The sequence below is a fragment of the Mustela lutreola genome, chromosome 4 (genome assembly GCF_030435805.1).
Source record: "Mustela lutreola isolate mMusLut2 chromosome 4, mMusLut2.pri, whole genome shotgun sequence".
Lineage (NCBI taxonomy): Eukaryota > Metazoa > Chordata > Mammalia > Carnivora > Mustelidae > Mustela > Mustela lutreola.
In genome coordinates, this window is record NC_081293.1 from 190,694,910 (window position 1) to 190,718,414 (window position 23,505).

A 23,505-nucleotide genomic window follows, 5' to 3' on the forward strand; every position below is an offset into this window, starting at 1 on the left:
GTGTGTAAAAATGATCTAAGTCAATTCCAAGCCTTGCCTTTTAGAATATCCTATGGCACCATGTTGGGGGTCCCCAAGTATACACCCACATTTGGAGATTCACTGAAAGGATTCCTGGGAGACACATCTAAATGTAGTCAGAGCCAAGAGGTGTCAGTGACCCAGTAATTCTTCAGTGGCGGATCACAAGGGGAAAAGGCACAGGTGGAGTCTGAAGGAATCCACAGGCAGATGACCTTATGCTCTCCTCCTCCTTGGAGGGGTCACACACAGCTCACATTCCCCCAGCGACCAAATGGCAGCAACATGAGTATGGTGTTTCTGTCACAGGAGCCTCTTAGCGACTTAATGGCCAAGTTTTTATTGGGGGCTTTTCATATGGGCACCCACTGCCCACCACATACTAAAAATGTAGTCTCCCAGAAGGGAATCTGGTGTTCAGCATAAACTATGCGTTTGCATGAACAGTCTAGGCAAAGTGAACCATCCTGCTTAGTTGGGAGAAGTTGGTATCGGCACAGATAACTTTACCAGCCAAGTCCCCAGATGGTAGCCAGTGGCCCATCTTGCAAGCAGTCTTTCTGAGCACAACATTCTCAGGCTGTGTTAACTGCTTTCTGTGCATATACCTTTTAACTCTCTTTCCTGTGCTGTGATAAACCGGGCATGCACAAGCTATAAATTGCTAAATTAGAATATGGGATCAGCCTGACTCACTGGATGGTAATTTGGTGGACAACCACTGAAGAAAACTGTTCATGCCACAGTATGCTCTGGGGTCCTGAGAATAGACCTCTATAGAGTTAAACTCCTGAGATTTTAGGATCTGTTTGGTATTCTGTAGCATAGCGGACATTGTCTAATGGTATCCAGAAGGAATAAAGAATTCTTATTACTTAATAAGAAAGAACACCCAATAAAAATAGCAATACTTAATCTAGGTAATTCACGTGAGAGTAAACACGAATTACCACTAGTTATGTGGATAGATTCTCAGCCTTACTTAGAATCGAAGTATTGTATACCGAAATAAGTTATGACTTCAAAATTACTAGGCTGAAACATTTTCACCTCTCCTATCATAAGGTTTTAGTAAGGTCTAATCTAGTTTTTGTCTGTACGAATTTGCCACGTAGAAACACCATATTCTTCCTTTTGTGTCTGGCTCTTTTTTTTTTTTTTCACTAAACATAAGACTTTCAAAGTCCATTCATATTGGGACGCCTGGGTGGCTCAGTTGGTTAAGCAGCTGCCTTCGGCTCAGGTCATGATCCCAGCGTCCTGGGATCGAGTCCCACATTGGGCTCCTTGCACAGCGGGGAGCCTGCTTCTCCCTCTGCCTCTGCCTGCCATTCTGTCTGCCTGTGCTTGCTCTCTCCCCCAATCTCTCTCTGATTAAAAAAAAAAAAAAAAAAAAAAGTCCATTCATGTTGTAGCCTGGATCAGAACTTCATTCCTTGTTATGGCCAAATAATATTCCATCGTATAGGCAGATTGCATTTGTATATCCATTCATCAGTCAATGGACATCTGGAGTATTTCCACCTTTTGGCTCTTGTGAATAATTCTGCAATGAACATTGGCCTACAAGTATCTGTTTGAGTTCCTGTTTTCTCTTCTTTGGGGCATATACCTAGAGGAGGAATTGCTGGGTCATATGGTAGTTCTATGTTTAACTTTTTGAGGAACTGTCAAGCTGTTTTTCTCAGGAGCTGCACTGTTTTACATCCTCATCTGCAATGGAGAAGGGTTCCGATTTCCCTACATCCTCACCAACACTTGCTTTTCTCCTCTTTTTCTCCGTTCCCCTGCTCCCCCCTCCTCCTCCTCCCTCTCCAGTCATCCTAGTTAACCAGGAAGTAGAACCTCACTGTCGTTTTGATTTGCATTTCCCTAATGACTAGTGGTGGTAAGTATCTTCTCAGGTGCTTATTGGCCATTTATAAATCTTCTTTGGAAGAATATTGTCTTTTTTGTCTGGTTGTCTTTCAGAGTTTCTCTCTGTCTTTATATTTAATCCTGTTACTGTGATAAGGCTCAGTGAGATTGAGGATGAAGTTTGCTTGGGAGATTTGTGGCTGGTAATGTCTTCAGTGCATGTTGTACTTCTGAAACATTTGTAATGTACTATAGAAGACACAAATGAGTAATTCACTGATACTATGGGGTACAAGGAGTCCTAGTAAGAGAAGAGAGGTATAATAATAATTTTTAAAAAGAAAAGATGAGAAAGGAATCTGTTCTGATTTGTATTGAAGGTATCAATATGATCTTATGATTTTAAAGATGATATAGTTCCTAATTCTATCCATGGAAGGGTCTAGGAAGCAATTCAAAAGCCAACTAGTTTTATTTTCCTTATAAGGTGTGCTTCCAGTACCAACGAGCAAATCCATTGCAGAGTATTTGATTTCTAAAGGTTATTTATTCCTCTATAGAAGGAACAGGGCAGAAATTGCTTCTTCCAGATCCGGGGCAGAGAAAATACTAGGAGCATCATCTACACATCCTCTATAAGATATTTAACTTATAATAATGCAAGAATTATGATTATGGGCCATTTAACCAGTCACCTGGCCTGACCTCTTCAAAAAATCAAAGTCATGAGAACCATTATAGATAAGTTGATGACAGAGATGCCTATTTTAAAAGTGACTGACAACCAAAGAGACCTGACAACCAAGTTGATCAACTACGAGCTTTGATTTTGTCCCAGAGAAAAAGTCGAAATCTATAAAGGACACTTTTAGGACAGCTGGAGGAAGCTGAATCTGAAATATATATTAGATAATAATATTGTTTTGATTGGAATGCTGACATTTGTGATTATGTAGGAGAATGTCCTTTTTTAAGGAGAGATCAACTGAATTATCAAGGATAAAATGTTTCTGAAGTTAAAGGTAAAATGTATACGAAGAGATAAAGCAAATGTTACAAAATGTCAGCAATTGGGGGACAGATGTACAATTTGTTATTCTGTCCCATTTACTATTCTTTCAGCTTTCCCATAAGTGAAAAGTGGAAGGAAAAAGCTTAAGATCCCATAATGTTGACATTATTTCAGTGTGATGGTGGTATTTACTGTATTCATTTTAATCTCTGAGATATTCTATAGTTACCATGAGATATATGAAGAAGAGAAGATCTCTTGCAGCCCTATAGTATATTTTCCCCACAGGACACAGGCTAAGATTGAAAAGATGTTTCAAAAGAGAAGACAGTTCAGAGTTTGAAGACAAAACAGCTCTGTATTTCTGAGATGAGCACAAAATTTAACTAGCAGTGAATGCCAAGAGACCTTTCAGTAAATGTATAGGAAAATTTTCTCTGTATCAAGAGAGTTGGAACATCCTGAAGGTTAGTAAAAAACTCACAAAGTGGTAAATTGATTTGACTATAAACAGAGGAAAACAAGTGTGTCCCCAAGTTTTGGTTGAGCAGCATACATCTGCCTCGTGAGAAGACAAGAGCATCAGATGAAGCTGGAAAGATCTACCCTCACAAACTCTGTCCCTCACAAACTCTGTCCCTCACAAACTCTGTCCCTTACAAGCTCTATCCCTCACTAGCAGTGTCCCTCATGAAAACTGTCCCTCACTAGCAGTGTCCCTCATGAACACTGTCCGTCACAAGCACTGCCCCACCCTAAACACTGTCCTTCATGAGCACTGTGCTTATGAGCTCTGTCCAATACTAGCCTGTTTTTTTTTAATCCTCAATTCACTGATGATTCTAAATTCTTTTTTTTTTAAGATTTTATTTATTTATTTGACAGAGAGAGATCACAAGTAGGCAGAGAGACAGGCAGAGAGAGAGAGAGAAGAGGAAGCAGGTTCCCTGTGGAGCAGACAGCCTGATGTGGGGCTCGATCCCAGGACTCTGGGATCATGACCTGAGCTTTAACCCACTGAGCCACCCAGGTGCCCCTCAATTCACTGATGATTCTAATGAGGTGGTGTAGAAGTTACATGAGGCTCCCCGAGCCATGGATGAAGGGCTTCAGCCCAGTGACGCTGAACATTGGCCATCAGAATGCACAAGTGTTGAGGGGAGAAGCAGATGCTTTTCAAGTGGTGCTTAGTGCTGCCTGAGAAATTAAGGAAAGAAAAATATAGCTTCATCCAAAAGCTAGCTGGTTTGCAGATGGGAGTAGCCAGTGGCGTATGAGGTGTTTAAATAGACACCTTACTTCCTTCATCGGTACAGGTGTCTTCTACTCAGCAATGAAACCTGAACAGTAATAAATCACTGAGTAATAAATCACTACCAGGGTCAGGAGCCAGCCAGAATACTCAGAAACCCATGCAAATGGAGAATAGCTGCCTTGGGAGAGCATCAAAGAAGCTTTAGATATGCTCCTACGCCCCAAATCCACCCCAATCTAGTTGTGTGTCTCAGACACTGTATAGGTTGATATAAGGGGAACGTAGGACAAGAGAGTAGATAATTCCAGACCTTGTCTAGGCTTGTCTTAAGTTGCTGGCAGTTACACTGCAAGTATCTTTGACAAAGGTCAGATTTTCCAGAGCTCCAGCCTCCCCTCTTTGAGCAGCAAAATGCCTCACTTGGACCCTGATATGGCTTTTGTCATGGTCATAGATTTCATCAGCTGGGCTGCCCAGGAGGCAGGTGAGGTCTTTCCTGGAACTGGCAAGCCTCCATTTCAGGCACATTGTCTATATCCTGATAGGCCCTTCAGCACCTCCCCAGTCTCCAACCACATGAATGTTCTTGTCACTCAGCAGCTTTAACCCCTGGTCACGGGTCAGAATAAGTAGTGACATCTTGGTATGAAGAAACTTTCCATGTTGGAGTTATTAACTGGTGCCAACATAAGTTGGGCTCAGACCAACAGCTTTTTTACTCAATGAGAGAAAAATTTATGAGGGAAACAGATGCTTCTGGTAATTCTCCATCTCTGGGTCTTCACTTGATAACCCTGACAGGTAAGCCCTAAGTTTTTGAGACTCAGCCCGAATATATCTGAGCACGTGGCTATACTGTTCCCACCTCTCTGGTCACAGGTTTTCTCATTTTGCTCCTTCGTGCCAAGTAGCAGGACATCCTGCAATCCTCAAGCCCTTCCTAGCTCACCAGGGAAGACCAGGGAAAGAAGTGTATTTGTAACGAATGTGGCTCCATTGAAAAGAAGAAGAAAGAAGAGAGGGAGAGGGAGAAGGAGAAGGAAGAAGAAGAAAAGAAGAAGGAGGAAGAGAACAATGAGGAGGAGGAGGGGGAAGAATGGGGAGGGGGAGGTGAGGGAGGGGGAGATGAGGGAGGGGGAGGTGAGGGAGGGGGAGGTGAGGGAGGGGGAGGTGAGGGAGGTGAGGGAGGGGAGGGAGGAGGAGGAGGAGGAGGAGGAGGAGGAGAGGAATTCAGTTGTAAGTTAAGCTGGAAGGTTGTTGTTTTTTTGTAAGATTCCAGAAGTTCTGTTCTATTTTATATTTATTGTTATTGTATCCACTCTGGTATTTTCAGGAATTAGAGAGTTTTCCAGCTTCCCGGGATAAAATTCAAGATACTGCATTGATGAAAGAGATGTACAGGGAGTCCCATGAGGAAGACCTTGGTACCTAAAGCAACGTGGAGATTGGGGCCAGCGAGGAGGACACTGGGCTTTGACCTTCAGATGGGATAAAAGCTCCCACCTTCATCTGCACTCAGGGTACCTTTATCCCTTTACCTTTGAGTGAGTCACTTGGTTCCATGTGCTTCCAGGATAACGCGAGCAATTTCCCTAGCCTTTGGCCTGTCTAAGCTCACGTGACAGAAAGGATGAAGAGCCTGGTGCAAGAAAACTATCCAGAGAGAAGAATGATTCCAGAAAATGCAAAGAGGTTATGATGTTATAGTTCACATGCGAGTTGTGTTTGATACATCCCAGTGGAAACATCCGGCAGAATTGGAAGGTGGTGGGAAATGTAGAGATTGGTCAATCCCGTTGCTTGGCCCCTGGAACAGAGTGTGAAGACACTCGGACGGACGTGTACACAGTCTACAGATATGACAAATAACCTTCTAGATGGGGTATAGTTTAGAACACTTGGTTTCTAAGTCTGTGGCCATTTGTGGAATCAGTCTTGTCACAACAGGAGCTGCTTCCTGGGGACAAAGGGACGCCATCCTCCTCTGCTCATGTTCACAAGGACCCTGACCTGGTAAACCTCCCATTCCTGTCCTGACCCTTCCCTGGGCATAGGCCTCCTGCACTGAGTTGCTTTCTGTCTTCTGAGAGGATGGTTGACTCCTTAGAACACTAAGATCTCTCTGCACTTTATCTCTCCAGTGATTAGTCCATTTTTTTTTTTTTTCCATTTTCAAATTCTGACTCCTCACAGACCTTGTAGAAGGTGGAGTCACTCAGTTTCCTGCACATAAGATCACAGAAAAAAACAGGCCGTGGCTTTGTGGTGTGATCCTATTTCTGTCCACAGAATCCTTCACTAGTACGGACAGATCTCGGACAGGGCCTGGAGCTTCTGATTCCGTTTGAGAACGAGGCCACATCAGATATTCACAGCTGGCTCAGAACCGATCTTCTGCAGAGAGACCCAAAGGAGCAGACGCTACTCTCAAGGTCTAGCCTGCTGAGTTGGGGATTCGGTTTTGTATTTCTGTGCCAGCAAGTAGCCTAGCCACAATATCACAGAGGCACCTCCTTTCTGCACACAAAACATTATGATTCTCCTTTCTATTCAGCTCACAGAACCTCTAAATGGAGGCCTTACCTTGTCCCTCATCATGCGAAGGCTAGAAGTGGGTTTGCAGAGATAAGCTGTGATTCATATAAAGGGGAGCCAGGGGTTATATCTGGAAACATGAGGACCAAAAATGTTATTTGAAAATAATTATGACTCAGGGTTTAGAAGCACTTTGTGATGATAATTCAAGGATCCCACACCGGCAGTGACTAGTCACACACTCAGGTCCCAGGGGCCAGCGGTGGCTGTTCCCCTATAAAATATGCAATCACAAAACATGTACAAAAAACTTTAATAATACAGACAGTGGTTCTTCAAGAGTAGCTAACAGCAGGCTCTCCCTCTGTGGTTCTTAACTCCGTCTAAATGATTCAACTGCTCTCCAGCTTCTCCTCTGCTTGTAGGAAGTTTTCTGCGTCAAAGTCTCAACACCATATGTGCTTGGGGAACATTTTTTCTGTTCTCCTGATGTTGTTAATGATGATGGTGATGATAATTTCAGCTGTTTTATTCAGCCCCTTTCCAACTTCAAAAGAATACACACTATGGATATCCTGGCATCCTGTCCCAAATCTTAGCTCAAAATGAATTCTTCCTCCAGAGCGATCTAACTCTTCAGAGTAAGGCACACAGTTCAGCCCTGCACCCCAGGCTTAAGCCCGAGTTCAGAGTCTTTGAGGGCATCTCCAGCAGGCTGCCTTAGCACATCAAAATAGCTCCCCTTGGCATTAAATATTCCTCAGTAAGTACTTCCAGAACAACCAGTTGCCCCCAATCCACTTATGACCTCCGATTAACTCTCCAATTAACACCCTTTGTGTTGAGATCTGTATCTTTCACTATACATTCTATCAGATTCTCTAAGATAATACTGGCCACTATTCTGAACCATTGGTTAGAACCGTTTAGAAAGCAGCCTACCAAGATTTTCCAGAAAACACTGTCACTGCCCCTCAGCCTCTGTGGCTTTACTTCTTTCTTTATCCAACCAAGAGGCAAGTCGTAATTTATGTCCATGTCTATTTATCTGGTGCATAGCTTCTCAACCGCTCTGCCCGTATCTTCATCCAGTTTGTCTGACAACCTTAGTCATTGATGAATGCAACTACCCACCATCTCTGTGCCAGAATTTTTACTTGGTTCTTTTTTCAACCTGCTGATATATATATATATATCTCCAGTAAATGAACATACTATGTTATATTAGTTTCCGGTGTACAATGCAGTGATTCAACAGTTTTACACATTACTCAGTGCCCATCATGATACATGTCACCTGTTTGCCCCTCCCCACCCACCTCCCTTCTGGTGACCACCAGTTTGTTCTCTATATTCGAGACTCTGGGTTTTTTTTTTTTTTTTTTGGTCTCTTTTTCTTGGTTCATTTACTATATTTTATATTACTCTTAGCCTAATAACATTTTCCAAGATTGTCTTTTATCTCTTCATAGAGAGGAAATACAGTTGTTTCCGAGTCTGTCTGAACATTTTCATATCTGACATCTTAGTGGGGCTATTTTTGTCCATTTTCTTTTCCTGCTCCTTCTCAGTCATGATGTTCATATTTTCATGGTGTTTGTATTTTTCCTTATGAAACTGATTATCTTTAGCTTTGTGCCAGACACTAGATTTGTAGGAATAAATTTTTGCTAGGATGGATGGATTTTCCTCCAGAGAGAATTTCATTTTGCTTCTGCCAAATATATGGGGGTATAAACAAGCTTGGGCTACCTGAATCAGAATTCAAGGCTTGAGGTGGCCTGGAGCAGATTTATCTCTAGCTCATCTTTACTTTGAATCTCCTACTTTCAATCTCCTAATGTACATTTGGTACATTCTGGACTTCAGTTTTGTCCCCCTGGTGGTGAGTCAGCCTCATGAGCTCTGAGTTAGGATAGGCAAATGCCCCTAAAGGCAAAGATGTCCTCTCCAGTCACTCACTTCCTCCAAGAGTCCAACCTTGTGTCTCCCACTATGTTTTGGGGGCATTAATTGAGATTTTTGATGTTGTTATTTTTACCCAACTATTTGGGGAAAAACAGAAGGATTGAATTGAGTGCTCTTATTTTTAATTCCAGGGACTGAGGTCAAGGAATTTTATTTGGAATTTTAAATCAAAATTCATTAATGGTAGATTCTTAGTCTATAATTTCTTTGTATTTAACTTAAATGGCATAGAGATGTTATGCTTAAACTTTAATTTCAACTGGAAAAATTTTTTTAAATGTAAAGGATATTTATAATCAAATTGAGATATTTGGCTTTTGTCATTTTATTACTGCAGTATTTATTATTGGAGTATTATTGGAGTACTTTTGTGTTCTTTTTTACTTTTATCCCATAACCTCTGGCATGTCATTGGACCATGTGGCAGGATGGGAAATAGATTAAGAAGTGAATATTTCGGCTTGAGCAGGGAGCACAGAATGGACTTAGAATTCATTTAATTGCTGCACTGTCATGGCACATTTGAGCTGGTTTTTCATGAGTACACCCAAGGAGCAGTGCTTGGAATTGGGAGAATAACAAACAAGTGAGTCCATCTTCTCCTCTTAAACCCAGTCTCCTGAGACATCATTTTATTCCACATTTCTTATTTTGGGAGACTTCCCTAAAGTCATACTGCTGTTCTTTTTTTTTTCTTAAGGTTTTATTTATTTATTTGTGTGTGTGTGTGAGAGAGAGAGAGAACAAGCAGAGGGGCTGGACAGAAGGAGAGGGAGAAGCAGGGCTTGATCGCAGGACCCAGGGATCATGACCTGGGCTGAAGGCAGACACTTAACAAACTGAACCACCCAGGTGGCCCAGTAATATTCCTGTTCTAATCTTTCAATTCCTTATCAGCTTTTCTCTTTGGGAAGGGAAATAAGTGATCTCATTTAGTTTCTTCATCTTTCTCTAGTCTCCTTGTTCCTTCCTTCTGATACCTAGGGAAGAGGTCGATTCCTTGGTGTTTTCTCAACACACACTAAGATTCATGGAGAACTTTCTTTTTCATTCAAGGTAGCCTGCAGTTTGGAGGAGAGAGAAAATGGGTTAAATTTCGACTCAGTATAGTGTCAACCAACCTATTGGGATTCCCATCTGAACCCCATTATTTACCAATATCAAAAAGGACATTATCATGTCCACCTGTCTAGCTCCAATGTCTGACTCTCTGTTCCATCTTAGGCCACAACGAGATAATATTAGCTTTTGACCCTCTAATATTAACCAATCACACACCCATACCCTTTGTACTCAATGAAACTAAGCACAGCTCCCCTTCTGTCTGGACAAGAGAGCACATTAGTCCTGTTTCTTCCCATTGGCCACAAAGAGGCACTGTGGCCTCGCTGTCATCTAGAGTCCAGAGGGACTGAACAAGCAACTTGGAAGGAGAGGGTTTAAGGGTTAAACCCTGGGGCTGGGTTTAGATTCAGGGAGCTGTAGCTGCCTTGAATGATGACTGAGAATGAAGGAATTAAAGACCAAGACTTCTTCCTCTATTTTGTGGAGACGTTTTTGCTCTGAACCAGATTCTGAATGGCAGGTATGTTCGTAGTGGTTTGCTGAAGGTGTGGGAGCTCACAGAGCTGGGGCTGGTGAGGCTTGCACGTTCTGAGCGAGGGAAAGCTGAGTGTCAGAGAAATCTTATCCAGCCTGACCCAAACCAGTCCCAGCCAGCCCACCTGCTCTGTGCTTCCACAGAGGGTAAAGCAAGGAGACCTGCAGATGTTACTTTGGACCACATCAGAGTGACTCTGGCCCCAGGGAGCTGGCAATCACAGGGACACCACCCATAAATCTACTTTCCAAGCAGGGACAGGGGTGGACCAGAACAACAGAATTTCTCCCCAAAGTCTTCTGTTCTCACCAGGAAGATGCCACAACATACTTTTGCTTCGCCATTTGCTCCAGACCCCCATGTGCTCCCAGAAGCAATGATGTCTGGGGATAAGAGATAAGAAGCTTTGGGGGCGCCTGGGTGGCTCAGTCCGTTAAGCGTCTGCCTTTGGCTCAGGTCATGATCCCAGGGTCCTGGGATGGAGCCCACATTGGGCTCCCTGCTTAGCAGAGGGTCTGCTTCTCCCTCTGCCTCTACCCCTCCCCACTTCTATTCTCTCTTGTTCACTCTCTCTCTTTCAAATAAATAAATAAACGCAATCTTTAAAGAGAGAGAGAGAAGGTTTTGCTTGGACTTCCTTTGTCCGGATTTCAAGTTCTTTCTATGTGACTGTGTCTCTCTCCCACAACCTTAGCTTGTATCCAGCTACTGCCTCTTCTGCCCGAGTCCCATGGATACTGTAATTTATTAAATGCCTATTGCTGCTCTAACAAATTACCACACGTTTTGTGGCTTAGAAGAATTCAGGTCCTACAGTTTTGAAAGTCAGAAGTCCAAAACGGATCTACTTGGGTTAAACAACGTGTTAGCAGGGTTCTAGAGGCTCGAGGGTCACTGTGTCCCTAGTGTCTTCCAAGCCCATGATGACTGGTCAAGTCCGTTCTTAGGCTGTATCACTCTTGACTCTGACTCGTCTTCTTCCTTCTTCCACATATTGGGACCCTTTTGATTATACTGTCCCACATGAAAATTCCTGTATGCATTCTCTATATTAAGCTCCACTGATCAGCAGCCTTAATTCCATTTGGAACTTTCATTCCTCCTTGTTATGTAATGTAACACACCCACAATTCCAGGGATGAGACATGGACATCTTGGGGGGCATCATTCTGTCTACCACACCTAAGTACATAGTAACAAGGAAGGAACAAACAAGACCTTTTTGGAAATAGAATAATGACCAGAGATTTATACTCTGGACCCACTAGAAACCAATAGACCCCACAAGGGAAGCAGGTACCTCAGGTAACATAATCCAGTCTGAAAAATATCTGCTCTTTAAAATTAGCATGTGGAGGCGCCTGGGTGGCTCAGTCGGTTAAGTGGCTACCTTTGACTCAGGTCATGATCCTGGGGTCCTGGGATCAAACCCCACATCGGGATCCTTGTTCTGTGGGGAGCCTGCTTCTCTCTCTCCCTCTGCCTCCTACGGCTCTCTCTATCTCTCACTATCTCTCTCTGTGTGTCAAATAAATAAATAAATCTTAAAAAATAAAATTAAATAAAATTAAACTAGTATGTGTCGGGGTACATGGGTGGCTCAGTTAAGTATCTGCCTTCAGCTCAGGTCATGATCCCAGGGTCCTGGAATCGAGACCCAAGTCTGGCTCCCTGCTCAGCAGGCAGTCTGTTTCTCCCACTCCTTCTGCCCCTCCCTGCTCATGCTTGCTTGCTCTCTCTCTCTCTCTCTCTCGTGCTCTTTCTCTCAAATAAATAAATGAAATCTTTTTTAAAAATTAAAAAATAATGAAATTAACATGTGGTCCTCAGGTTCAGAGGACTCAGCAGTGTCTCTATGCTAACCACAAAATACGAACTTGAGCTGGTCCTTCTTCTTGACTAACTTAACTGATCAACTCAAAAAATAGGTTTCTCTCTGCTCTCCGTAACCTCTACCATGAGTGGAAGTGCATTTCTGGCATCAGACCCCTTTTAGAGGGAAAGACTCAGTGTTATTGATTTAAAAACAATGAACTTTTGTAGGAGTAAGAATAATATTTAAATCAACTCTAGATAATTTTATTTGCAAATCTTCAAGAATGAGAAAATCCCCCACTTACTTCATGTTGAGAATTGAGAAGTGTAGGAGATTCTGTCATATGGGCTTTGAGAATTTAATGAAGCTCAGAGATAAGTAAACTTTGAGAGGTTTTTCACTGCAAGTAAGGGTTTTTGAATTCAATCAGTTCTCAGGGCATCAGTTCGGCCCCTGGAGCCCTAACAGTGCTGTTGGTGTTCTTGTTTTCCCTGGAGAGGTCAGAGCTCCTAACTAACCGATGGTTGGTTTTTGACCATGTGTATAGGACCAGGAGCATTTAGCCACCAGTAAGGGGAGTATGAGAGCTTGTAGAGAAGCTAGCTTGAAGGGAAACATGAAGTTATCTATAAATACTTGGGAATTTAGGTTCAAATGGAATTTAGTTGGCTGACTCTGGTTGTATAAATTTGAATCTCAGGGCAATTGTAATTGGGTTTAGTTGTGCCTGATTCATCTCTCAGAGATGCAGCCACCTCCCAGAGAGCTCCTGAGTTGGGGGTTGGTGGCTTATTTAGTGATGTCACTGACAGACACATCTCCTGGAGATAGAGTGTCCCTGATCTCACAACTCTGCTCATGCTCACAAGGGCCCTGGTCTGGGCTGTTCCACATCTGCCTTCACCCCGGAATGGGCACCCTGGCCCTCTGTCTCTTAGGGGTCCTTTGTTTCCTATGGGTAGGTGAGTCCCCAGAATTTGTAACTTTCTCATTCTGGGTTTCCCTGTTGTGACTCCAATATTTTTCTTATCGTCCCCACATTCTGTCCCCTCCACAGAGTTTACAGATGCTGGAGTCATCCAGACACCCAGGCACAAGGTGACAAAGATGGGACAAGAAGTGACCCTGAAATGCCAGCCTATTTCTGGTCATGAAGGCCTCTTCTGGTACAGTCAGACCTCAGTGCAGGGACGGAAGCTGCTGATCTCCTTCAACAATGAAGCTCCTATAGATGATTCGGGGATGCCCAAGGAATGGTTCTCAGCAGAGATATCTAACAAATCATTATCCACCCTGAAGATCAAGTCCACAGAACCCGGGGACTCAGCCACGTACCTGTGTGCCAGCAGTATAGACACAGAACTGCATAGTCACCCTCTCCCTGTACAGAAACCCTCAAGCTTCCCGTTCTGCCTCAAACCCCCAGTTGTCCTGAGTAAAGGTCTTTCCTGCTCCTTTGCCAAGAGAAATGAGTGGGTTTGGGAGCCTGACAAGGACAGAAAATGATAAGGTATCAACATAGAAAATTTCCTCATAGAGGAAAAAACTTAGGAAATGGATTTCAGGGTTTCCTTTCAAGCTGTGAGCTCAGAACTTATCCCGGGTCATATAGACTTTAATGACCTGCCCTGTAGATTTTCCTGCCTTCTGCATTTGCCACCCGCACCTGTATGGTAGGTGCTCCTGATAACCGATGTCCTCAGACTCCTCTGTCCTCTTCATTCTCTTCTAACACTAGGTATTAACAGAATTTCCCACCACACATTTTCCTGATTATAACAGAAGGCTCTTCACTGTGATTCTGGGCATCCCTTTCTAATATTAATGTAACTTAACATTGATGGGGGGCCTTTTCATTACATTGAAAGAACATCTCAGATACATGTAAAGCGAACAGTTTAGTCCATGAGCTCCAAGCTAACACTTCTGGAATCTTGGGGTTTGGCAGCCTCTGTCCTGCCTGAGGACAGACAGCAGAGACCAGTGACAGCCGAGGGCTGTGTGACACTCAGTGCTGATGGGTCCTCTTCAGCTGCCCACTCTAGGACAATAAATACGGGCTCCACACTGAATATCTACACGTGTGCAGACCTACACACACTTACTTTGCGCTCCTTCTTCCTGATCCTATGTCTTGAACCTGTGTTTTTCTTCTGATTTGTTCTAGACACTTCCATTCCATTCTGCAATCCATTCTGAACGGTCATAATTCCTCTCTTCTATGGTCTTATTTAAGGTACTGATCCCTTCTCAGTGCTTACTGGAGCATCTCTGGCAACTGGTGCAGAGATGCCTGAATTCTGACTGCCCAAGGAGATTCAGGTTCAGTGAGTTCTGCCATACCCCCAAATTATTATTTATCCCACTTTTTGCCACTCCGGGGTCCTGACTTTCAAGAGGGAATTGGCGAAAAACCAGATTCAGTTTCTGTTCTGCTTACACTGAGGCAGAACCTACTTCCATGTCTGGTTTCAGTGTGTTCTTTGTCCTTCTGGCTCTTCCCTGCCATTTCCAGACCCTTTTCCTTGCCTGATCTAAAACCTGGCTTCTTGACACATATGATGTCAGAATATGTCCCTTCAGAGTTGCACTTAATTCTTCCTTTCCCTACACTTCTCCCCACCACAAATCCTGCCATCAGTCTTGGTGATGTAATCATCACATAGACGGTTTATACATTTATTAAATATGTCACCATGGCACAATTACTTCATCTCTCTTCTTTTCAATTTTCTCATCTTTAAGGCGGGAATAATCATTACAAGTGCCTCGTGGTACTTTTTTAGAGATAAATTAATCCATGGAAAGTACATAAAAGCTTTTAACACATATAGCCGTGTATTTTGACTGTGGTTGTGGGTAAACCCATATGCAAACAAAAGTGTAAAAGCAAAAGCAGGAGATAGATTTGCTGACCCCAAAATTATGCTCATATATCACAGAGGGAAAGACCAAAAGGGGGTGGTAAAGAGGAGCTTAACTTTATTTTTCATAATTTGTCTCTATTTAAATAATCAAAAAGTAAGTGTCCAAATGTTGCAATGTGTTCAATATTAATGATCAGAGCTATATCTCATTAGGAGTTGAACAGACCATGGTTTCTGTGGTTCCTGCTTACGTATCAAATCTTATGAACTGTTGAGTATTTCTGAGTCATACCCAAGTGTGGTCATTGGATTTTACTGAGACTAATTCACCACCTATCCTTGGTTATTCATGGACACATAATTACAAATTCAACAATAGTCCTTTCTGAAAAGTGTAATGCAGAGATCTACTTGGCTTCATGTGTAGAAAGGACATGTCTTTTTAATCTTCCATGTAGATTATTTGAATTATGTATCTACAACATCCAACAGATTTATTTGTGTTTAGGAATAGACCTCTTCTTATCCCTATGCTTCAATTAAAGTGCAGAATATGTATTTTGGATGACTCGACCGTAGGCATGGGCTCTTCATTATACAGAGAGCTATAAAATGGCAGCTACTCCTGTCTGGTTATTTTTTGACATCCTGGTTGATGACAACCTTCCTATTTACTGTTAAGAGATTAAAAATACGAGGTCAAATCTAATACTGAGTCTTTCAGACAGTGAGAATATACCTATTGAAAAAGTCTCATTATGTGGCTTGTCATAGGAGAATTTATATTTCTAAGACTCTTCTTTAAAGTCAGAAAGTGTGAACTATCAGTAATTGGTGAACTCCCAGACAGAAATAATTTATTGTGTATGATACCAAGCATAAACTGGCCAGACCCTCTCTCTTGAAGAAAAAGTAATTAGGAGGACTCTCAGGGAAAAATATATTAGATCACGTATACACAAAGACCCCAAATCAATCAACATAATTATTACAAAAGCTTAGAGGACAAATGAAAGAGCTCTTGTGATTGGAACAAAGTGTCACAGTGAGTTTCAGGGGCTAAGAGCATGGATGAAACATTACATGCTGCCCTTCCTCTTTGCCATCATGATAAGAAAAAAGGAAAACTATTCAGAGTGGAAAGTTCTTATATGGTTTTTACTATATATTCAGCATCCTGTTAGAAGCCAAAAACACTCAATTAGTACTCCATTCTACAGACAGGGAAATTGAAGAAGAAATGTATGTAATTTTCCAAAAGTCATATAGCTAAGAAATGATGGAAATGGGATTCAAACACAAGAAATTTGGCACCAGATTTTTTTTAACCATTTATAAACTACTGCAAACAAAATTAAAAATGCAGATTTACTCAGTTGGAGGAAGAAGGCGATTTCCTTGAGAGAAGTGCTAAAATCTTGGGAGACTTTGTGTTCTGATGTCAAAGGAAAAAGGTATCCTGAGGTCCAGGAAAGACAGATTTAAAGGGAAGAGGAAAAGCATTGGGTTCAGTTGCTCTCAGAGGAGTTATTAGAGAAGAGAGACCTTTTCTTGATACAAAGGCAGATCAGATAACTGGGTCGCAAGAAGTCTAAAAGAGTCAACCTTGCAGGATCTTAGAGGACTCATTCCATTGGAATGCCTCCTCAAACATGAGAGTGGCTTTCAGAACCATACCTATAAGAACGGCTACATATAACCTAGACAGTTTTGACAGAGGAATTCCTAGAAAGATTCATTGAAAATATTCAAACTATTCTGAGTATCAACTATAGCCTGTGCCTCAAAAGAGTATGCCTATTACAGATACAATATATAAATATATTTATAAAATTATGAATCTTAGGGGGTGCCTAGTGGCTCAGTGGGTTAAGTCTCTGCCTTTGGCTCAGGTCACGATCCCAGGGTCCTGGGATCCAGCCCCGCATCGGGTTCTCTGCTCAGCGGGGAGCTTGCTTCCTCCTCTCTCTCTGCCTGTCTCTCTGCCTGCTTGTGATCTCCGTCTGTCAAATAAATAAATAAATCTTTAAAAAAGTTGTGAATCTTAGAAACAGCTTAGGGAAAATGGGGCATATTATAGGGGAAGCAGGCAAAACAATGAGAATACCTTGTAGATTTCCTCAGCAGAGGAAATCAAAGATATGCAATATTTACTTTAATAGTGCTTGTCTGAGAAGACCCAGATGTCATTAATGTCACGTCTCTCACTAGGGGGGATCGTAGAGATAACATCGAGACTATATTAGGATTAATGACTTGGATCAGGATGCAAACATAAAATTTAAAAATTTAGTTCCAGTGATTATTACTAACATCCCTGTGTTTGAGAAGGGACAGGATGAATTTCAACTTTTGGAAATTCAACCTAATCTTTCTTAAAGGATTAAGCAAGAGCAAAGGGAAATAAAATGATTACATTTGCATCATTCTTGTAGAACTAAAAAGCTATAGTAGGAACAAATATGATTCAAGACCTGCCGCATTCTCTCTGCTCATATTTGAGCAGAGAGAATCAGTTGATGAAAAAAAGAAATGGAATTGGACTTTCCTGGACCCTTACTAAAAATTGTATAAAGAGAGTCATACACATTTAGATTCAGGGCATCTCTGGGTGTTGGCATTTGATTATTGGTAGTTCATTATGACGTCATTTCATCGCGGCACTGGTCCTCAATTTCGTCATCGTGGGAAATACGGCGGGACAGATTGGGGAGGGAAGGGAAGATAGCTCTTCTCAGTTTTTCAGCCCGTGTGGACTTGGAGTTAACTACTATGCGGTTCTGAATCATTTCATATCTTCTGAGACCCTGCTTAATTGCACAGCTGTGGTTCTGGGGGTGTCCGAAGGAGCAGTAATGATTTTGGAGGTGGTGCCTCCTGGAGCGAGCAGAACTGTCCTCACAGATGCTTACCTCCTGCTGCTCACATGTGAAAGGTTTGCATACAGCACTATTCACCGCTCTGTCTCATGAGGGCGAGTCTCCAGAGCGGTGTCCCCAGCCACCTCCCCTCCCCTGGCTCTTCTCTGCGGCAGGAGACCAGAGTGAGCTGATGGTGACTTTTGGAAAAGAAGGAACCAAAACAGGAACCAAACAGGCTCTGATCACACCCTTGAGTTCGCCTCTTTGTGTTTGTCTTCCTGTGGGGAAGACACTTTCTGTTCTCCTGTCTTGAAACTGTAGTAAAAGTAGTAGGCAGAGTCTCGTCAGTAGGGAAGTCAGAGGGGTTGGCCATTCCGTTCAGAGGAATGTTAGCCAGCCCCGGAGCTGCCCCGTGAAGCCCCACCTTTACCAGCACCAAAGCTGCCATTTAGATTCCAGATTCTCTGACTCCAATCTTCCTCTCTCTCTCTCTCTCAAATGTTTTCAGTCTTAGCAACAGGGGTTATCATTTGTGAGCCCCTAAAACACCAACATCTGCAGCTCCCCTTTGCACCTGTACCAGTATAACACAGTCTAGGGCAATTTGGGTCTTGACAAAAAATGGCTCATTTCCCTTTCTGGCTCCTGCCCCACTGGCCACCAGGAGACACTGTGGTTCCATTACCATCCAGCAGCTCTGGGGAGGAGCTGGGAGAGCCGCCTGGCCGCCTGGCCATGGTCCTTACTGAGAAGCTCTGGCGTGGCTGCTGAGTCATGATGCTGATTTGCAGACACAGAGAAAAGGGAAGCACCCAAGACTTCTATTTTTGTGCCAATAGGCTAAGCCCCAGAGAACTGCAGGCAAGCCTGGAATGGTTGCCAGGAAAAGGGGCCACACATACATAACAGTAGCACCATCAGTCTGAACTAGAATGATTTTGTGTGTGTGTTTTGGGAAAGACAGACACGTGGAGAAGCGAACAAGCACATATCAGTCCTATACCCTTCATCTCCCAACCCAAGTCCCGTGAACACACAGAAGCATGTGTTCAAGTGGTTCAAAGATGGACTGCAGAGATCATGGCCAGATTTCTATGGCGTGGACCCACAGCCTGCATGGGGACAGGAGGGCAGGGTGAGTCCTGTTTCTGTGACAACATAATAGGGAAGCCCCTTCCCCATAGAAATGCCTTGATAGAAAAGAGGATCTTGCTGTTCTCCAAGTTAATATAGATCATTGAGCCAACTTTCTGCTAAGTTGCTGAGAAGAGCCCCCAAGGCCATCTGTCTATGCTCTGCGAGCACCTCTGAGCAAGCGCAGGATTTTGGGGGCCAGGAGCTGCCTGGATCAAACTGTGTGTCCAGATAAAAGCAAAACAAACTAGCTACCAAGCCAGGAACATCAGAGAAGCTGTTAGAATTGCAACCTGGTCCCAACCTACTGCAGGGGAATGGGTTGGGCCTGTGGATAAGGCCAGGCCCTGAGGACAGCCGTCTGGCTGTTGTTCTAAGTCAGAGCAACTCTGATCCTTTAGAAGTCCATAAATACATTAACATCACCAGGGCCTAGAGTGACTTTAAGTCTGTCTTCTGTCTCCACTAAAGATCAGGGCACCGAGGAAGGAGTTAGCCCACTTAGTTCTAAACTCATTACATGTTCGAAACTTCTCTGTCTTATGATCTTATGTGTCATATCCTGGAGGCCATAGAGCCTGGACAGGGGTACAAAAATCCCTGCTGGAATGCTATGCCCTGATTTCAGGGTGCTTTCCATGTATCTGTGTTAATATTGTGTCTCCTAAGCTCCGTATGTCACTCTGCCTTCTTCACCCATGGGTTGTGCGATGCTGCCTTAAAACAGATAAACACAGGACCAGCAAGTAAGTACTGCTGATTCGCTACTATTAAGAAAGTGTTACTATCAGGCTCCTGGGTGGCTCAGTCAGTTGAGTGGCTGCCTTCGGCTCAGGTCATGATCCTAGGGACTTGGGATGGTGTCCCACACTGGGCTCCCTGCTCCGCAGGGAGTCTGCTTCTCCCTCTTGTCTCACTCATGCTCTCTGTTTCTATCTCTCTCTCTCTCAAATAGGTAAATAAAATCTTAAAAAAAAAAAAAAAGAAAAGAAAAGAAAAGAAAATCTTACTATCATAACTTCCAAGTGGCTAATCGTACCTTTCTCTCTCACCTTGACAGACTCCGTGTTAGGGAAGTTGGAGGAGTGTATAGGTCTGCACCAATAGCAGAAGCCTGGAGCTCATATGTTCCATCTTCTCTATGGACAAAAATCTCATTAATATTCATACCCCGAGAACCAGGGGATTTTCCAGATTTCCAGCAAGAGTTTGTGGATATTAGTTACCTGAGCAGAGGGAGAAACGTAGGTTTTAATCACTGAAGAAATTTTTAGAGGTAAGCTAGGCATGAGAAGATTAGGATTAACTGGAGAGTACTTCACTGTGGATCTTCAAAGAGAGCTAAACCTCTCATTAATCATACACAATCTGTACCAGTGCCTGAAGGATTAATGTCATATTGATTGAGCTCACCATAGAGAAATAAAATTCCCTACGTATAGAAATGCAGCTATAGGAAGTGCGCTGTGCTGTGGGCTAGAGGGAATCACACAGCACAAGGGTGTTGGTCTCTAGCCTTCACTAGGAATAACATCATCACAATCCTGTCTCTTCCCAGGGCTTCCATTTAGGTCACACTGAAGTGGAAGTATCCAGCAGGCAGTGGACATGGGATTCATCAGGAAGGCAGAAAGCTGAGGCTCAGGGCTGTGACAGGTACAATTGAGGAAGGTGCTTTGAATGAGGCAAACACACCCTATAGCAGTTATTATCTAATCCATTTAATCTTCTGTGGAGAATTAATGATCACTTTTGGAAGGAGGTCCCATGAGCGGAGACACAGAGCAATACCACTGTTCTACCTTGTGGAACCGAGAGGAACTAGGATGCCCCGCCCCTCTGTTCATGCCCACAAGGGCCTCATCCTAGTGAAGCCTCCTCTTGGCCACCCTGCCATGGCCACCAGGCTCCTCTGCTGTGTGGCCCTTTGTCTCCTGGGAAGAGGTGAGTGCCCGGAAATAAACAATCAGCATTTTTAGATATTTCCAGTTATAATTCCATTGATTTTCTTCATTCTGTCCCCACAATCTGTCCCCTTCCACAGAGTTTATAGATGCTGGAGTCATCCAGACACCCAGGCACAATGTGACAAAGATGGGACAAGAAGTAACCCTGAAATGCCAGCCTATTTCTGGACATGCAGCCCTTTACTGGTACAGTCAGACCTCAGTGCAGGGACCGAAGCTGCTGATCTACTTCAACAATCAAGCTCCTATAGATGATTCGGGGATGCCCAAGGAACGGTTCTCAGCAGAGATATCTAACAAATCATTATCCACCCTGAAGATCAAGCCCACAGAACCCGGGGACTCAGCCACATACCTGTGTGCCAGCAGTGTAGACACAGAGCTGCATAGTCACCCCCTCCCTGTGCAGAAACCCTCAAGCTTCCTGTTCCCCCTCCAGCCCCCAGCTGTCCTCAGCAGTCTTTCGAAGGTTCTCCCGTGTCAGTACAAGGATATGGGTCTGGTGTTCTCCGTGTATCTGGGAATAGCTAGAACAGATACTTTTCAAGTATCACAGTAGAAAACTTTTGGTAGGAAGACAATAGGGGGTTGGCTCTGGCATTCTTCACAAATTCTCACAGAGGGTGACTGAGTCCAAGACTGATGGTGAATGTCACCCACTGGCCTTTCAAGTGATTACGGGAACTCAAAACCCTGCTGTCCCAAAGCCTTACAGAGCCTGGGTTCTCTTGAGTTAGTGGTCAGTGCTCCCTCCCACCTTTGCCTTCATCAGAATAGTTACAGGGGCGTGATTGTCTCCCCAGACCCACCCCGCCCTTCCCATTTCTTCCAAACCTCCTTGTTCCTGGTTTTCTATAACAGTCTTCCTTAATTGTAGCACAATTATTTTCCACACTCCCATTTTTTTTAGCTTTTCATTTAAAAATCACTGTAGTTTCACAGGAAATTGCACAGCAGAACAAAGGAGCCCAGTCACCCATCATCTGGTTTCCACTCATGGTCACATCTTACATAATCATACTCAAGATATCAAGACCATGAAGCTGACATTGGCCATGAGTGTGGAAGAAGTTCTACATCATTTCTGTCACACGTATAGGTTCACACAGTTACCACCCCAGTCAAGATGCAGAGCTGTTGCAAGAACTCCAAATCTCCCATTATAATGTCACACACACACACACACACACACACACACACACATGCATGCACGCACATCACCCCTATCCTCTGGGAACCACTGATCTACTCTCTATATCTATAATGTTGTCATTTTGAGACTGTTTTATGAATGGAATCCTATAGTAGGTTACCTCTTGAGATGGGGTCTCATCATATTGCCCTCGAGATTCAGCCAAGATGCTGCATTTATCCAGAGTTCATTTCTTTTATTGCTGAGTTGTGTTTCACCGCATGGATGTACCAGAGTTTCTTTAGCCATTCACCTCCGATGGGACATTTTTGTTTTTTTCTAGTTTTTGACTATGACAAATAAAGCTTGTATATATAAGCATTTGTGCTCAGGGTTCTGGGCGGACATAGGTTCCCATTTCTCTGGGATACATTTATGCCCAGGAGGGAGACTATTGGGTTACCTGGTGAGTATGTTTTTTACCTTTGAAAGACACAACCAGGTTATTTTCCAGAGTGGCCGTACCATTTGACACTCCAAGAGATTGTTTATTTGTTTGTTTATGGGAGAGAAAACATGCGCACACACACGTGAGGGGGCAGAGGGAGAGAAAGAAACAGATTCCCTGCAGAGCAGGGAGCCCGACATGATGCAGGATCCCAGGACCCTGAGATCATGACCTGAGCTGAAGGCAGAAACCCCAAGATTCATTCTTTAATACTAGTAATTTCAATTTCCATGTAACATTCCACTTTATCATTTCCATATCACACATGCAAAGAACTAAAAGGATAGAAAAGTGAACATGGTAGACCCAAATACTCTTCTTTGGATGAGTCCGTACTCTTCTCTTCAGAGATATTTGAATTCTTTCTGTTCTTATCACCTGGGGGTCTGCCTCTTTAATCTACTCATCACTGGTTGCTGCTGCCTGATGCACGTCAGCCATTCAGAAATCTGAGAATCCACTGCCAGGTGCCTGGTTCATGAAAAACAGAGTTCCCAAATGATGTCTCCCCTGAGGTACTTTGTTCAACCAGTTCCAAATGCACACCCTGACTTCTCTGGGTATGTCCTTGTTGGATCCAGGACCACAAGCTCTTCCCTGGATTTTGTCAAAAATTCATAGACATAACCTCTCAATTCATCCTGGTTGTGGTAATTCTCAAATTCTGCAGTTTTCTTTTTCACAGCTATTTCAACGGCAACCCACGTGCATACATGTAAGATTGTAATACATTCGGCAATGCTTCGGTGGCATTTGGCTCTAAGAGGTTGTGTTTTAAGTTTCACTAGAAATTCAAGATCACGTGACTACTGTTCTATAAATTGAAATCTATGTCATAATCCTTGATTTGCTGTTCCCAGATCCTGACTTCCCAGTAGAAATGGAGTGGTAAGGAATTGAGTTCCTCTTACTGGCATTAATTAGTGGTATTTTTGGTTTCTGTGAGCGACCCTCATAGGCACTGGTGTCCCT

The 23,505-nt window shown here is 43.2% G+C and overlaps 1 gene segment (V, D, J or C); it reads left to right on the forward strand.

Moving 5' to 3' along the window:
- LOC131829868 (T cell receptor beta constant 1-like) overlaps positions 1-23,505 on the forward strand; it is a 145,841-nt gene that overhangs the window by 12,717 nt on the left and 109,619 nt on the right.